Source organism: Herpailurus yagouaroundi, unplaced genomic scaffold, assembly GCF_014898765.1.
Source record: "Herpailurus yagouaroundi ecotype Mexico unplaced genomic scaffold, PumYag 162, whole genome shotgun sequence".
NCBI classification, from domain to species: Eukaryota; Metazoa; Chordata; class Mammalia; order Carnivora; family Felidae; genus Herpailurus; species Herpailurus yagouaroundi.
Genome location: NW_024412403.1, coordinates 32,064,047 through 32,082,333, shown reverse-complemented (window position 1 = coordinate 32,082,333; position 18,287 = coordinate 32,064,047).

Sequence of the window (18,287 nt, the reverse complement as noted above, 5' to 3'; positions counted from 1 at the left end):
AGGGGCGCCTGGATGGCGCAGTCGGTTAAGCGTCCGACTTCAGCCAGGTCACGATCTCGCGGTCCGGGAGTTCAAGCCCCGCGTCGGGTTCTGGGCTGATGGCTCAGAGCCTGGAGCCTGTTTCCGATTCTGTGTCTCCCTCTCTCTCTGCCCCTCCCCCATTCATGCTCTGTCTCTCTCTGTCCCAAAAATAATAAACGTTTAAAAAAAAATTTAAAAAAAAATAAATTAAAAACCGTATACACTAATTAGTTAATGTGACAAATAATTGCAATTACACTCACCTACATTTTGCGGTTCACTAAATACTTTCATAACCCCATATTAAAAATGAGAGAATTAGGGGTACCTAGGTTGCTCAGTTGGTTGAGCATCCGACTCTTGATTTTGGCTTAGATCATGACCTCATGGTCATGAGACTGAGCCCTGCATAGGACTCTGTGCTAGGTGTGGGGCCTGCTTAAGATCCTCTCTCTCTCTCTCTCTCTCTCTCTCTCTCTCTCTCTCTCTTTCTTTGTGTCTCTCTCCCTCTGCCCCTCCCCTGGTCACACACACACAAGCTCACTCACTCTTTCTTTAAAAAAAAAAAAAAGGAAAGGGAAAAAGTGAGGGAAGATAAGAAATTGACCCAAATTAGCCAGTTGAAGAGGCTTATAGTACAGTTTGCTTGAATTCTAGTTCTATGTTCAGCCCATATTGTCTCCCTCTTTTTAAAATAATTCTTATGAAATCAGGTAATTCTGATTTTATAATTTTTATTTCAGATTATTCATCTGATAAAATCTTTTAAACTGATTTTCTGTCTAAAATTAGAAATGAAAATGAAATATTAAAAAGTGAGAATAATTTTAGTTCCAGTTTATGTTGATGCATCTTTGTTCACTCCTAGATAACAAGTCACTGAATACAAGTGATGGCAGCATTGCACCACATTCAACCAGATCATAAAACAGGACACTCATTAGGACCATGTTAAATAGGCATAATGAAATTTTACAGACATTATCAGAATCTGTTACTCTGTCTTTGTATTTTTCTTTTTATTGATTTCTCTACTGGTATTGCTCTATATCTTACATGGAGTAATTTATGTACAAAACACAATAGATATTAAGTTACCTAGACAACAAGGGCAAGAGAACCTGAATTTTAAATCAAATGGCTGAAGGGTTAGATGTGTTGAAAGTGGCCTACAACTTTTGTTCTTAGAAATAGAAAGAGGTTGGGGTGCCTGGGTGGCTCAGTCAGTTAAGCATGCAACTTCGGGTCAGGTCATGATCTCACAGTTCTTGAGTTCAAGCCCCGCATCGGGCTCTGTGCTGACAGCTCAGAGCCTGGAGCCTGCTTCAGATTCTGTGTCTCCCTCTCTCTGTGCACCTTCCCTGCTCACGCTCTGTCTCTCTCAAAAATAAATAAACATTAAAAAAAAAAAGTAGAAAGAGGTAGGGTACCCTAACAATGTATAATTCATCCTTACCCATTCAACGGATATTTACAGAGTTCTAAGGACTGTGCCAGGTGCTTGATATATGGTAATGAACAAAAGAGACATGGCTTCTGCCCCCATGATTCTCAAAGGGATACTCAGTGAATAAACAAGTATATGCATACGTACAAATCGTGAATTGCAGGAAGAAGGATTTCTGTGAGATGAATTAATATAACACATTTTATGTTCAACTGTTTGCTCTAGGAATACATTCTGGAATTTTACCAGGCACATGCCATTCACTATGTGCTACAAATACAACTGTTAACTCTTCTAGCTGTATTTGATTTTCTCTTCTTTTGTAAGAAAAAAACTAATATGTGAAAACGTCCATGGCAACTCAAGCACTAATCAAACATGTAATATAGGAGGGATATTTTCCCTACATGTAGTCAAAATTTAGATGTCAAAACAAAATCAAGGAGATAATAAAATTAATATTTTAAGAGAAGCAAAACAACTGATGGAGATTTTTAAAAAATGACACTAATTCATCTTGGGTAAAATCTCAAATAGTTATTATTCATTTTTTTAATTTAAAATTTTACATTATATAATGTAAAATGTATTTTACATTATATAATGTAAAATGTATTTTACATTATTTAATGTATTTAATGTAAAAAGAAAAGAAAGAAAGAAAAAGAGAAGTGTGAGAGAATGAGATTTTACAACTGGAAAGTGAAAAGTCTTACTCTTCAGGAAGACAAGTAAACAACGAAGAATCTTTGGAGTCCATATGGTTAGCCAACTTTATAAAACTCATTTGTTCATAGAAATATTTAAAAAATCATAATATATTGGAAGAAAACATCCCAACATATGGGATAATATGTGTATTTGGATTAGAGTACACAGCAAAAAAAAATCAAAAAATAAAAAAACAAGGTCTTTGGAACTAATTACTCTGAGAATTAATAAATATTTGAGTCATATGTTTTTACATATAATATAATATAAATATTAAAAATATTTTTGAAGTACCAAAATACATAATATAAGTAACTATAACCAAATAGGCAATGTTAGATATAACAACTGATGAGACATTGCTGTTTCTGTCATCAGCCTAAGGATCTCATGAATAAAATGATCTCACATGTAATATCCTAATGTTCTCTACACTGGAAGACCATTTCCTAAGATCAACTGTAGCTTGATAATAGGTTTCTAACACATATGCTTTATATATCAGAAGAAACAATATTATAATTATTAATCTTTTTCATCGAACATGTATTAATATCTCACAAGGCAAATTATTCTACCAAGGAATCTGAGCAATGCTACCACAGGTAATGGGAGAGTTTAGTCAAGGGAATAATACTATCAAATTATTATTTTGAAGAGTTCGATGCCATGACTGTGTTTAGAAAGGACAAGAAACAGCTGAGACTTAACCCTTGGGAAATTAGCTAGAAAACACTTGCGAATATCCAAGGAAAGCAGCAGGAACATCTGGATTTTTTATTTTTTTTTGGTTGTAGCAGCTGAAATAAGGCAAAGAAAGACGTTAGAGAGATACTAACAAGTTAGAATAAAACTGATTTCGTAACAAATTGGATCTGGTAGTAGGAAAAAAAAAAAAGGAACCAAGAAAATTTACCTCCAAGGTTTTGTTTTGGAAGATGAACTACGTTGTGTTGCCATGTTTCTTTATTGATGGTGATGTTTTATTTGAAGGGTTTCTTTCTTTTCTTTCTTTTTTTTTTTTTTTTTTTGGAGGGGGCTGAATGTTGAAAGTAGGAAAGGGAAACACATTTAATATATGGATACTCAGAGTCTGTGATGCTTATGCGATGTCTAGCAAATTGTAAAATGTTCTTTGAATATGTGAATATTTTCTTTAGTGCCTAGACAGGAAATTTAGTTAGAGATACGGGTTTTGGGTTTTGGAATTATGAACACTCAGATGATTGCTGAAATCATGAGTATTGGTGGGTGACAGTATAATAAGTAATTTGATACTTTGTAGTTAATATGTAGAATGCCCACTGTATTTGGTAACTTAAAGTAAGACCTTGAACAGAAGAGTTTTGGTGGAGTGATAGAAGTAGAAGCAGATTGTAGCTGAATGAGTGAGTAGATAGAAATGAGGGGGCAGTGACAAGAATGTTGACCTGTGCCTCTCAAAATATTCTGCCAGGTTCTCACCCTGAGAGATTGTGATTTAATGGGTCTGGCAGAGCTGTGAAACTCAATCATACTGTCATCCACACTAGTGTGTAGTTATCAGGAGTAGTATGAGTAATCTTGACTAAAGCTCTAAAGTTCATGAATGATTTACTTTTGTTTGTTAAAACAAACTTTCTTTTTCTGTTTAGATCAGAGAGCACTGGCTTTCTGGGTATGTTAAGGCGAATATGCACATGAAGAATGAAGTACAATGTCCTATTATAATGCTTTCTGTTTCTCTACTTTAATGTGAACTTCAGTTAAAATTTTAATGTTATAATATTAAAATTATCTCTGCAATATATTTTTCACTCTCTTCCATTCCAAAATGTTCTTGTGAATAATAGAAAGAGCCCAGGTAATAGGTACTATGCATGAGTTTGTGCTGTGCCTGTAAAACTCAGCTATTCTGTAAGACCTGGTCAATGAAAGTTCAAGAACTGTAAGTTAAGGACAGGTAGACAGGTGGAGGAAGAAGCTAAGTGCAGGTGGAAATCTCTTTCCGTGAACAAGGGAAAGAAGGAAGTGAGAATAGACATTTTTGTTGATTAAAAAAAACCCCAAAAACTCAGTTATGATAATTCAATAAACAAACTGCTTCATAAATGAAATACATTTTACATTCCTAAATGAATAAAATCCTAAGCCTGCACAAAAATAATATAAGCCTGCCTGAAATATATATATATATATATATAATATATGTAATAATATAATCAATATAAAGAATATATAATATATAAATAATATAATAAAATCCTGCCTGAAAATAATATATTTGCTGAGGAATTTATGTAATAAATATAAATGATTTGTATCTTTAAATTTAAAGGGAAAATATTTTCAATTAAAAGTTTTAGTATTCTTTTTTATTTTTACTTGCTGCTAAAAATGTTAAATGTATATCTTTAATAAATCATGGCCAGTGATCTACTTTCAAGATTCTGTACCAGAGTTTCTAAATGTGCAAAGTTTTTATTGGATGCTTGTTGAAAAAATTGAAATAAAGCTTTGTTCTTATTGGGGAACACAAGGTCTTGAGGACATTTCACCTGAAAAGAGAAGATGCAGGAAAGTAACAGCCAAATGCTGGTATAATCCGAGGCCTCCTTAACAACATTTTTCAGACTCATTAGGCAGGGTGCAAGGGGACCTCTGGAAAAGAGTGAGGGAGGCATAGAAATTTGCAGAATCCTCTCTCTATTATTGACTTGAAATAGTATGGAAAGAATTTTAAAGAGACAGTAAAAGATGAAAAAACAAGAAGGAAAGAAAAGAGAAATGATGGGGTTCAGAACATGCTGCCCTAAAGTATGGTGCCTTGGCACATTGAATACTTTAAGCTGAAGGAATTTGAGAGATGGCAGGTGCAGGGAGGACTCTGACCTCCCCCTTCCTTTATCCCCTGAAACAGGTGAAGGGGTTCTTTCCAAAATGCACCACTTTGGCATGTGGACTGTTATGAACTAAAGGCAATTGAAGCCCTGTGAGCTTCAGAGAAACTTTTTCTTGCCCCTCCCTTAACTACCTGAAAAATCTAAATTGGGCATCTTTCCCAGAATTAGGGTGATTACCAGAGATGTATTTTGTCTGAGTGACACATCTGTATGGCAGAGCAAATATCTAATTACCAAACATCTGTTCTTCTTCTTATTGTCGGTGAATTGTTCTCCTCCCCTCTGAAGCCCCAGGCCCCTAGCCCATTCCTTAGCTCACAATGACATATGTACTTCATTTTACCTTTTTGTCTTTGAACCCCTCATGTATGTGGGATTCCTGTAGGTACAAAATTAAATTTGATTTTTGCCTGTTAATCTGTCTCATGTCAATTGAAGACTAGTCAGAAGAACCTTTGAAGGGTAGACAAAAATTTTCCCTCTGCAACACAGGTCAGAAGATCCTCAGGTGAGAGGTGTCCCTATTCCCAAAGGGAAACAATCCCTGTTTTCAAAGGTGGAGAGAGATCAAGAGGAATCTGAATAAATAGGACTTGCAAAGTTTCCCCAGTTTACCACACTTAGCTCCTAGCCCTATCACAATTTTCCATGACTTTCCTCCCTTCGTCAAACCTAGTATTAAAAACCCTCAAGTGTAATTGTTTCTTTGGATCTTCATTTTCCTATGGAGACTCCTGTGTCACATAAAACACATTAAATTGCATTTTTTTCCTTGTTAATCTGTCTTTCATCAGTCTAATTTACAGGACCCAAGTCAGATAATTTAGGAGGGGAGAGAGCAAAAGATATTTTTTTCCTTCCCCACAGGAGAAAAAAGAAAGAATTTTTTAAATATTTAAAGAGCTCGGAAATGAAAAGGCCCAGAATATGCTACCCCAAAATATGCGACTTTGGCATAAGGATTACTTTGAGCTGAAGACAATTGTGAAACAACAGAAATAGGAAAAGCTCTAAAAACAGAGAATGAGTTTTCCTTTTGTAAAAAAAAAAAAAAATGTATGAAGGAAATTTCCATTTGTAGGATGTCTTCTCCCACAGCTGGAAGAGAAGGACTCTTTTTTTTTTTTTAATGTTTATTTATTTATTTTTGAGAGAGAGAGCCACTCTCACACCAGCAGGGGAGGGAGAGGGGCAGGGAGAGAGGGAGAGAGAATCCCAAGCAGGCACTGCACTTTTAGTACTCACCTGACATGGGGGCTTGAAGTCAAGAACCAGGAGATCATGACCTGAGCAGAAATCAAGAGTCAAATGCTCAACTGACTGAGCCACCTACCTAGGCAGGCCCAGAGAAGGACTCTTAATAACTCTTACCAATAGAGGAGACATACATCAACTTGAATCTGCTTACCAAAACTTACTACACAACCCTTAGTTTTCAGACATTTCCTGGTCACCTTCTCATAACTGATTCTTACTCCAGAATCCCCCAAATCCCTTTTCCTTTGTTTGGACTCTTTGCCACAATTTTTCCCCTCTTTGGGATAGTATATAAAACCCCCAATTCTGGCTGCCTCCTTGAGTCTCATTTCTTTGTGAACTCCTATGTATATGTACATAATTAAAACTGCTTTTTCCCCCTCTAGTTATTCTGTTTTTTGTCAGTTTAATTCACAGATCCCCCAACCACTGAACCTAGCAATGCGGTCTGTTATTGCTAGCATACTGTTCTTATTCATTCTTGTTGACAAATTATCTATATTTTTGTCTTTTTAAGATATGTTTGTTACATTCTTGCAAGCCCTTAAAGGTGAAATAATTATTTTCTAGTATTATCAGACAATTTCTCAAACTTCAATGTCAAATATTTTAAATATATTTTACTTAAAAACAGGAAAAGGTGCCTAGGAATAAAATGTCAAAAAGAAGATCAACTACAATCTTAATAAGTTCTGGCTTTGGCATTGCATATATTGCTTGATGGCATTTTAAGCTTTTTATCCAATTGGCTCGGCTTAACAGATTCTTAATGTGCTTTCAGATTTGTTTCTTTCTAGCAAAAGCCTACCTAAATCAATTGTTTTCCCCTCCCTTCTCATACCCTGAAATATACCTATGAAAGTATTAGACTGGCAGAAGTCTGAGTCTTGAGTGCCAGATTTAGTGTAGGTAAGGTAAAATATTTTTTTCTCTACTGAGTTCTTGGCTGATACCCCCATCCCTATACTAGAAGACAGATTAACAAGAGGAAACAAGTATATTAACATGTGTACCTCACGTATACATGGGAGATATCCATAGAAACTGAATAACTCTCAGAGATGGCCAAGCTACCACATGAAATACAATTTTCAACCAAAGAGAAAAGAAAATTGTTGGTGTTGAGGTGGGGTACAATTATGGGACATTACTAGGAAAAGCACACTTTACAAGAGTAAGGTTTTTTATGTAGACTTATGTGGTGACTTCTCCATTGCTAAGAGATCCTCTTTAAAAAAAAAAAAAAATAATGCTTATTCATCTTTGAGGGCAGGGAGGGAGTAAAGAGAGAGGAACAGAGGATCTGAAGTGGGCTCTGCACAGACAGCAGAGTCCAATGTGGGGCTTGAACTCATGAACTATGAGATCATGACCTGAGCTGAAGCCGCACACTTAACTGACTGAGCCACCCAGGTGCCCCTTGCTAAGAGATTCTTATGGCTTAGGGTCATTCTTGGTACATAAAAGGAGGCACCTTATAAATAGAGATCTCCTTTATAAATGTGAATTTTCCTTATAAAAGGGTAGTTTCCACTCTATTTTCAGAGATTGTCCCGTGTCTGCAGTTTTTCAAAATATTTGGCTCAAAATAATCCTTGTACTAAAGAGGTATATTTTAGGGTGGCACATTCTGCCCTCCATCTTTAGTTTGGGAGGGGAAAATAGCCCAAATAGTGAAACATTCGTCTACTCTCTGGTCTCCCACACTTTCCTCTTGGGATGGGGAGAGGAGGGTGAAAGCTTGCTCATGCCATTTTGAATTAAGGTAAAAACAAATAAGTGCAAACACACCTCTTTAGAAGAAATATATTAAGTTGACAAGTTGCAGCTGTGGTATGTGCTAATCAAATAGTACCAGAAACAATCACAGCACATAATGTTTAGATAAACTTACTAAGCACAGTTAAGTTTCATAACAGAGCCAAGTCAGCAGAGTGACCTAAAAGTTAATGACTGCAAAGAAAGAATTAGAAACCAGTTGTGTCTCTATAGTGTTTGTTATGACTGACTTACTAGAGAGTATGTGTGTGTACATGTATGTGTTTAAGTTTGAATGTGCTGTTTTAATTCTGGATGACATTGTACTGTAAAATAAAATAAGAAAACAAATAATGATATATAATTCAGGCCTTCAGAGTTCATGGTTTAATATATTTTAATAGTTCAACTATATTAATTTAGGTATGTTTAGCATTGGGATAGGAAAAAACAATAGCAAAAAAATTAAGCCAATTTTTTCCCCTTTGGAGACTGTCACAATTTTGAGACCTGTGGGTAAGAAAACCAGCAAAAGATTAGAACAATTACTCTCTGTCATGGAAAGGCCTATATATACCTGTGGTTGGGGTCAGGTTCCCCGGAGGGAAGTCATTTGTCCACTTCCATGCAAACTGTTCTTCCAGAAAGTGATGGAAGTTCTTTGAAATTAAGTACAATTTCAATGAATTGGCACAACCCTGAAATCAATGCCTGAACATGAGCAATCAACAATTCAAAGGCCTGGAGCAAGATTGAGGCTATTTCGAAATCAAACCACTCAAGTGAAGAAGATGAGAAGGAAAAATAAACTTTCTGTGGATTGTAAATGCCCAACTGAGAATTTTATATTTTTAAGGATTCTCCTTTGCTAAGAGATATAACCCTACATTATTAATGGTTTCGATATACTTTGGTCAAGAGCCTTCATTCTTTCCAAAGCATGCTTGCGCCAACTCACATGCCCAAGTGGCCAGATGTGACTGGAAGTGGTTCCATGTGTCTAAATGGTAGCACTTACAGTCACAAGTCAATGATTGGACTAATGGCTCTTGGCGTGATGTCATCTAATCCAATTGAATGGGTGTTTCATGTCCTGCTGTGAAAAGAAGGCCTGCCTTATTATTTCACTTGTTGGAATATCTTCCCATGAATTTAAAACAAGAGTTATCTGTCCTCACCAACTGTCATTTCCTAAATAAACATCTACATTATTATATTGAAGCCAAGATAAGTTGAGCTACCTTATATTGAAGCCAAGATAAGTTGAGCTACATATGTAATTCTATTTATTAGATTTAAGAACTACTTCTGTGATGCATTAGATAATTTTTAATGTTAGTAAATTAAGATTCATTAACACCTAAATGTTTTACTGATCCTAGATACCCAATTGTCTTTTGTAATGTGAAATCATTTTAGAAAAAAAGAAACCATTTATTATATCACCTTGGTTAGAAATATCTGAAAAGGGGCGCCTGGGTGGCGCAGTCGGTTAAGCGTCCGACTTCAGCCAGGTCACGATCTCGCGGTCCGGGAGTTCGAGCCCCGCGTCAGGCTCTGGGCTGATGGCTCAGAGCCTGGAGCCTGTTTCCGATTCTGTGTCTCCCTCTCTCTCTGCCCCTCCCCCGTTCATGCTTTTTCTCTCTCTGTCCCAAAAAAAAAATAAAAAAAAAAAAATTAAAAAAAAAAAAAAAAAAAAAAAAAAAAAAAGAAATATCTGAAAAATCACTAATTTTTATATTAGTTCCAAAAAAAAAAAAAAGTAGGATTTGGCAAACCACTGTCATTTTTGTTTAGTGACCAAAACTTTTTCACATAAAATACTTTTTAGAATATAATCAGGAATTCCCACAAAAATGTTTAGGTCACTTTTTTCTCTCCCTCCCTTCCTCTTTCCCTTTCTTCCGTCCTTCTTCCCTCCCTCCCTCCTTAATGTATATATACAGCCTTTGAGAGTGCCATTATTGATTGAAATAATAATTCCTATTACAAATATTGTGCCTATAAGCTCATTTCACAGTTCAAGAAAATATAACACAAGTTAATTTCTTGCCTGAATTTCCAAAGAATGCCATTGACTAAATACTGATTAATATCAGAATCTTTGTCTTTTTACTCATGATCATAGTATCTGTGGAAAACCACATTCCAGTGACAGACTGTTGATTTGTTTTTTCAGTTTGGTTTTTAGTGACACATTCTAAAGGGTTAAAGGACTTTTATAATCAGAGAACCTCATTACTAAGATGATTGTTTTAACTAATTTTATCCACTTATTCTATTTCTGTGGATTTTCATACTTGGACTTCATAGTAATTATACACATTTGTCGTTGTTATAATGTTTCTTCTGGATTTTGTTAGCACCAGGAAATCACCTATATTCTATGAAAACAGCTGGACACTTTTGACATAGCTTTTGAACACTCCTTGTCTCTCCTCACTTTTAGTGGAATGTTTTTCCTTTCCTGAAAATGATTAGGACTTGATTGTGCACAGCATCCTCACTGGCAAACGCGTCCTTAGCATTTTATGTAATTACAAGTGCATGAACGTATATGAAAAAATATTGCTTATAAACATCATATGTGTAAGCTCATAACCTACTGCTTTCATTCCTTATCTGATCAAAATACATAATGCCATTCCAATCAGCTTTGGAAAGTTTCAAAGATACTTTATAAGATCAAAATTTGGTGCTTGCTTTCTGAAAAAAAGATAAAAAGTCTCTCTTGCTCACCCTGTGTATGAAGAAAATGTCATTATAAAAACTTCATTAATATGTAAATTGCAGCATTTTGATTAGCACTTGCAGACCCCTTTTGTTAAGAAAAAAGACGGAAGGAGCTAACCAGATTGCAATAATTTACATAATAAAAACTCAGTGGTGGCAATGCCACCAAGTAGAGAACCTAAAGAAGGCTAGAATGTCTTTTTTAAACAGCTTAATAAAGTATTAGAATCGCAAAGTACAAAAGGAGAGAAAATATTTTTCTTTTAACTGACAAACTCTATTTTAGGGGAAAATTACAGGTACTACAGATTGTATTAAGATGATATGAATGAGCATGTAGCCAACAATGTCAACACATGCGCATTTTTTCAATTTAGAAGTGCGTGTTTCCATCACGTTGTGTAGGGCTTTAAATATAAAATACAGGCATCTACTCATTAATTTGGCTTGATAAAGAGAAGACAGCCTGGGAGGAGGCCTCAGTTTGTGGTGAAAATAACCATTTCAGTTAAGTGATCAAAAGTTATATTTCAGTTTGATATCAGAAACTTTAAGACACTAAATTTTTTTAAACACTAGAAAAATTAGGATGTTTGACAATTCAGCTGGTGATATGTATTCTTTGGTGTTTTGTAACCCATGAAACATTTTATGATTAGGCCATTTAACTGAGAAAACCAAAAAGAAAAACTAAAACAATATGCTGGGTACTTGGATAAAACTTTTCTTGGAAGTACGTAGAAGGCACTGTAGAGGAGGATAAAAATTACTTTCCTTCTATCCCATGTTAGGGTCATTGATTGGGGCCCTGTGAATTAAACCAATAAAAAAAACAGATTGACAAGAGGAAAACAAACAAAAGTTTATTATCATGTGCATCTTGAATGCACACGGGAATGCTTGGTGATGTGTAAGTCAAAGTAGTGGTAAGAACTTGGGCTTCTACATTATCTTAACAAAAGAACAATACATTTTTAGTGAAATGAATAAGACAATTTGAGTGGCAAACTGTGGAGAAGCAAATATATGGGGAAATTAATGAATTATAAGAGTTTGTTAGTAAGGTTTGTTATATCAATTCCTTTGGTGCCATCTTTGGGCTAATAAAGGTCTAGAGTTATCTCCCGTTATTAACTTGTGTTCTTCTGGTAGAAAGGAGAGGGGGGACACTTTTACAGATTTATGTCCTGCTTTCATGTTGCATTTAGCTCAAAATAATCCTTATGCCAAAATGGCATATTTTGGGGTGGCATATTCTGCACAAATAGAACTAATGCATGGATTTTTCAAATTATTGCCCTTTTCCCCACTCCATTTGTTATCTGTTAAGTATCTCTATATATACATTTGATGTATATCACAAAAATTTGTGACTCTGGCACATGTGAAAATATGTTACTCTAGAGAAGAGAAATATACAAATATTCTTTAGAGTTTTTTAAAGGCTTTTCTTTCTGGAGACATCTGATAACAGAAACTGTGGAAAAATAGAAAATAGCTGGGTGTGAAGATTTGTTAAAGAGACTGTCTTCTAGATGAATCCAGCAAGGTAAAAACCATACTCAGTGGCAGTGATTTGTTTATTGTTCAAAGGAGTTTAAGAATTGCCCTTAACAGCTGATTGCTACCTAGAAGGGAGGTAATTCTGGTCTCAATGCTTTATCTTCTGTAATGTTCTTGTCTTTAGTGTCATTGCAATTAGGTTAGCACAAGAGAAACCTATTAATCATTTCTGTTACTGCTAAATTACATAAGTGTGTCGATTTGGAATCTTGAGGTGAAAATAGAAGATTAATGAGCTAACTTCAGTTCAGTATGATAATCCAAGAACTAAATACCTGGTGCCTGTCTTGTTTCATGGAGTTGATAACATAAATTTTGTTCTCTCCAAACTCTACTTCATGTCAGCTAGGAAATGGCACAGGAGAATTCTGAATAGGAAAATAAAGAGAGATAAAGGCAGCATTAAACCAAGCAGCATCAAGTCAATAGAGACATATTTTTGGTATAGACTAAAATTAATAATAGCTCAATGTGTTGTGAGAACTGTAAAGGTACTTCCCTTCCAGGTTTACTGAGGCAAATTTAATGTGTTTCCCAACCAAGAGTATCCTCTGTGTCTATGACATGACTCTTTTCGTGGGGGTACCTGCAGGTCACTTAGATTCTGAATCTTTATTAGCCTTAGTCAAGTGCAACCTGCAGAGTCCAAAATCAGAAAGTTCAATTCTCAGAAAGGTTTTTATGATTTTTTTCACATCCTTGGTCTCCCAGTGCTAATGACAACATCTACCTTTGATATATTTTATAGTGCCAAAAAAAAAAAAATCCAACTACTTAGTTAGATAACTGTTCAAAGCAGGAGAAAAAAGAAAATATTTGTTAGAGTCAGTTGCCTAATTTATTATATTATTATCATTGAAATTACTCTGAAAGTATCTCTGCCCAAATGTGTAGATATCTTTAAAAGAATATAGCTTTAGAAGGATTTGTATTTTGTTACAATTTTGTTTTTTGTAAAAGAAATTAAAAGAAATTCTACTATAAAGAAAGCAAATATTGGTGTAATATCTAAGAATAATAGTAACATCTTTTAATTTCCTTGAACCAAAGGGCTATTCTATTTCATCATGGAAAAAAAAATAGTTCATATGAACTATGCACCCATAGGAAATTTAATAGAGATTTAAACATAAAATAGAAAGAAAGAAAGAAAGAAAGAAAGAAAGAAAGAAAGAAAGAAAGAAAGAAAAGAAAAAGAAAAGGAAAAAAAATATAGAAATGTCCATGTTTTAATGAAACCCTCAGACCCTTTACCAGCGTTTTTGGCATCTTAGCCATAGCAGAACATGGAAAAATCTTTTTGTTCAGAGAAAATTACTCATGGCATAATTTAAAAACAGACAGATAGACAGAGAGAAAGAAAGAAAGAAAGAAAGAAAGAGAACAAACAAAAGAAAGAAAGAAAAAGAAAGAAAGAGAAAGAAAGAAAGAAAGAAAGAAAGAAAGAAAGAAAGAAAGAAAAGAAAAGAAAAGAAAAGAAAAGAAGAAAGGAAGGAAGGAAGAAAGGGAGGAAGAAAGAGAAGGCCTACCACCTCCAATATCCTAAGGTCTGACACATGTCAATTGTTACTCTGCAACCAAGCAATAGGAAGGTAAAATATGAATGTCGATGTTTATTTTAAACATGTTTAAGGATATATAAAGTTGGGTGTTCTATTTATGCAGTTCTATGTTCTCCAAGGGAGAGGTCAGATTAAAGTACTTGTAATAGCTAACCCTAAGGTCAAATGAACAAAAAAAATAAAAATAAAAATAACAAAAAAATCCCTCTTCCTGTGTGTTGAAATAATTCTCTGATATTTATATTTGTGACAGAATGAATTGGATGTGTATTTCAGTTCTAAACTTCACTTGCATATTGAAGCACAAGCCATGACATTTAGGATGATTAAGTACAGAGTGAATATATAAGAAACAGTGCTAACGTTCTGTTCTACATCTTTGCTTAAAATTGTGTATTTCTTTGGGAGCATGAGCTCCTGATACATTTGGAATATCAAGGAAGCAAGTTATGATTTTACATTGGTCTTTAGCAAAGTGGAAACTATGAATCATTACATGCAGCAAATAACAACTGGTGTTCTCCATTATGTTATAACTGGAAGGCAATAGCTGAATTTTGAATCCAGGTTTCTCTAACTCCAAAGGGTCATCTTAACTTCTGTATCTATATTGCTCTCCAGTGTGGCTCAGTGGTGGGCTATTAAGAGAGAAGAGCACCCCCTTCCTCTTGTCAGCTTCTTGTTTTGTTTTCAAGGTCTTCAGCTTACGCAGCTGATGAGAATGGGAAATTGTGTAATATATTTGGAATTTATTTGTAATTTGCAGGTATGTTTGTTTTTAGGTTAAATCTTTTGATAATTGTGTATTATAGATTGCTACCAACTGATCTGCTCTTGACATTTACTTGTTCTATAAAGTACATTATCTCTGGAATGCGGGGATAAAAAAACTATCACCAATTTCTTAAAATTTACATTATTCCTGTTATAGATTATAGACAGGCACATTGAGTTTTCAGTTTAAAAAGCAGACTACAATAGGTAAGTGCGTTAGTAGAAGCATAAATAAATGAAATGGGCTGATTACATTTGTAATACTTTTCGAGGCGATGGGGAATGATTTCTGGAGAAGACTATATTTGAGCTGGGCCCTGGAGGGTGGGTATGATAGTAATAGATAGAGGTGCAGAAACACCATTGCAAGAAGTAGTGATAGCAGCAGTGAATAAAGAAAAGGGTGTTGGGGTAGTAAACCCTTTTTGGAATTGAGTGGATGGTTGAGTTTGTAAAGACTAGTTTGAGAAAATGGAATTCTTGAAAATGATACTGTAGGTAATTGAAGAACCATTGAAAATTTCCAGCAGGGCAATAATAAAATGAGAGTCAAATGCAAGAATATTCTAGGAACTTTGTATGGAGTGTGTTACTAGAGGAAGAGTGAAATGTCCAGAAAACTAGCGTACTAATTCAGAACTCAAAGTCTGTATCCAGAATATTCTCCTAAACCAATTATTTATCTAGAAAGCAAATAATTTGTACACACTTTATTTTTTTAATGTTTATATATTTTGAGAGAGAGAGATAGTACAAGCAGTGGAGGGGCAGAGAAAGGGAAAGTGAATCCAAAGTGGGATCTGTGGTGACAGCGGAGAGCCGGGTGCTGAGCCTGACAATGAGATCTTGACCTGAGGCTGAAGTCAGTTGCTTAACTGACTAAGCCACCCAGGTGCCCCCTTACACCCTTTAAAAAATAAATGCTGGGGCGCCTGGGTGGCGCAGTCAGTTAAGCGTCCGACTTCAGCCAGGTCACGATCTCGCGGTCTGTGAGTTCGAGCCCCGCGTCGGGCTCTGGGCTGATGGCTCAGAGACTGGAGCCTGTTTCCGATTCTGTGTCTCCCTCTCTCTCTGCCCCTCCCCCGTTCATGCTCTGTCTCTCTCTGTCCCAAAAATAAATAAACGTTGAAAAAAAAATTAAAAAAAAAATAAAAATAAAAAATAAATGCTATTAGGGAGCATGGGTGGCTCAGTTGGTTGGGCCTCTGACTTCAGCTCAGGTCATGATCTCATGGTTTGTGGGTTTGAGCCCTGGGTTGGGCTCTGTGCTGACAGCTGGGAGCCTGGAGCCCGCTTTGGATTCTGTGACTCCCTCTCTCTGCCTCTCCCCTTCTCTCTCTCTCTCTCTCTCCCTCTCTCAAAAACAAATAAATAAATAAACATTAAAACTAAAAAATAAATAAATACATGCTGCCCCTCCCCTGCTCACACTCTCTCTCAAAAATAAAATAAACATTAAAAAAATTTTTAAATGATATTTTCTCGTTTTAATGACAGCTAATTATCATAAAGTTTATCACAACAACACAAATCTATGTAGTTCATGCCTTTCCTTTGTGTGATTTCTCTATTCTTAAAAGTATGGGGCGCCTGTGTAGCTCAGTTGGTTAAGCCTTTGACTGTTGGTTTTAGCTGGGGTCATGATCATGCGGTTCATGAGTTTGAGCTGCATCGGGCTCAACGCTGACAGTGTGGAGACTGCTTGCGATTTTCTCTCTCCCCTCTCTCTCTGTCCCTACCCCACCTGTGCTCTCTCTCTCTCTCCAAATAAATAAACTTAAAAAATATACATATCTATGTAGTGTCTCAGGAAAGTTTTGAAGAGGGAAGAAGAGACTGTTAATTATGGATTTGTTATAACACGTTTCCATCATTAAACACAAGAAATATTTTGCAGTTATTTTGTTAAAATATGTTAGTTTCCATATCTGGGATAATTATACTCAGTGAATACAAAAGCAGCACTGCAATATTCACATGAAGGCAAAAATCTCATTTTTTTGATTTCACAGAACATTTATAGAAATGAAAAACAAAAACAAAAAGCCGTGAGGATTACCCTTAGGTATAGAAATGCACATTCCTTCACTCAGTCGTGGAGTTGAACTGCTTTGACCTGGGAAAGAAAAATAATAAGCTGGAGTAACAATGTGTTCAGAAAAATTGGAGTCAGCTAATCAATTTTCAGTAACTCTCTGATTTATGTGTCTAATAACATGACTGGCAATTTATAGTCCCTATCACTAAATCTCAAAACACAATTTGCTGCAGCCATAAGCAATTTGTTTAGTGTAAATGGCCTTTAATCCCATTGATGATTGATTAATCTATAAATCACCAAAAGAGTCACATGAGCCTGAAAAAAAAGAATGTCCTAGCTTCCTTATTTATTTTTAATTTTTAAGTTCTACATTGTTAGCAATAAAAAAAAAAAATAGGTCAAATCTTCCAAACATCCAAGGTAAACATGATAATTAGTAAAATATGAAAACTCTAGTTATTATTACTATTAAATCACTTTGAAATAAATTCAGCAAAACACATAGGATTCTTTGAAGATTTAATAATACTCTAAGATGATTTAATCTACTTGAAAATCAATAAAGGTCTGTTTGATTAGCCTGGGCATAAAAAAATTCATCTTATTTCTTCTCTAGAATCTGAAAGTTTCTTTGTAATTTTGGTGGGGTAATCAATTTAAAATAAAAAATATTTTTGAGGAGGGGTGGCTCAGTCGGTTAAGCGGCAGACTTCAGATCAGGTTATGATCTCGTGGTCTGTGGGTTCAAGCCCTGTGTCGGGCTCTTTGCTGGCAGTTTAGAGCCTGGAGCCTGCTTCTGATTCTGTGTCACCCTCTCTCTCTGCCCCTCCCCTGCTTGCTCTCTGTCTCTCTCTGTCTCTCTCTCTCTCAAATAATAAACATTAAAAATTTTAAAAAAAATATTTTTGAGGACCAACACAAACGAGGATATTAATTTAGAATTATGAAAGGTTGGCATTTATCCATTTAGTGACAGCATGTAACGACTTAACTCAATTTATTATATTTGGAGAGAAAATGTCACTGAAAGCACAGTGTGACTAAAAGTAAATGGAACACATTTGAATGACTATTTCCTTCCAAAGGGATATAAAAGCACATAGAGTGACATGCACATGGGATTATCTTATGTTTTTGATGAATGAGCTTGTAGGTAAGGACTGTTATTAGAGGACTGACTATAATATAAAAATCTATTCAACAACTTTCTACCCATATTGAAAATTCCATTATCTTGTCACTATCTTACTTAGGGTAATCTGCATGGACAATTTACCTTCCCATTTTATACTCCAGTACTGGATCAGGGGCATTTCCAATTTTGCCCACCTTAAAGAAAGAAAAAAAAAAGTATTTGTGTGAAACATGACTTGTTCAATTTTTGTCTGTTTCAGTGTTCAACACCAAACGTTTGCCTTCATCTTTTTTTTTTCTCTCCATCGAAGTGGCTTCAAGTTAATGTTGGACTTTGAGTGATACTTAAAACCTGGTGAGTTTGGTTATCATGCTTTTTTCCTTTCTGCTGAAAGTAAGTTAGA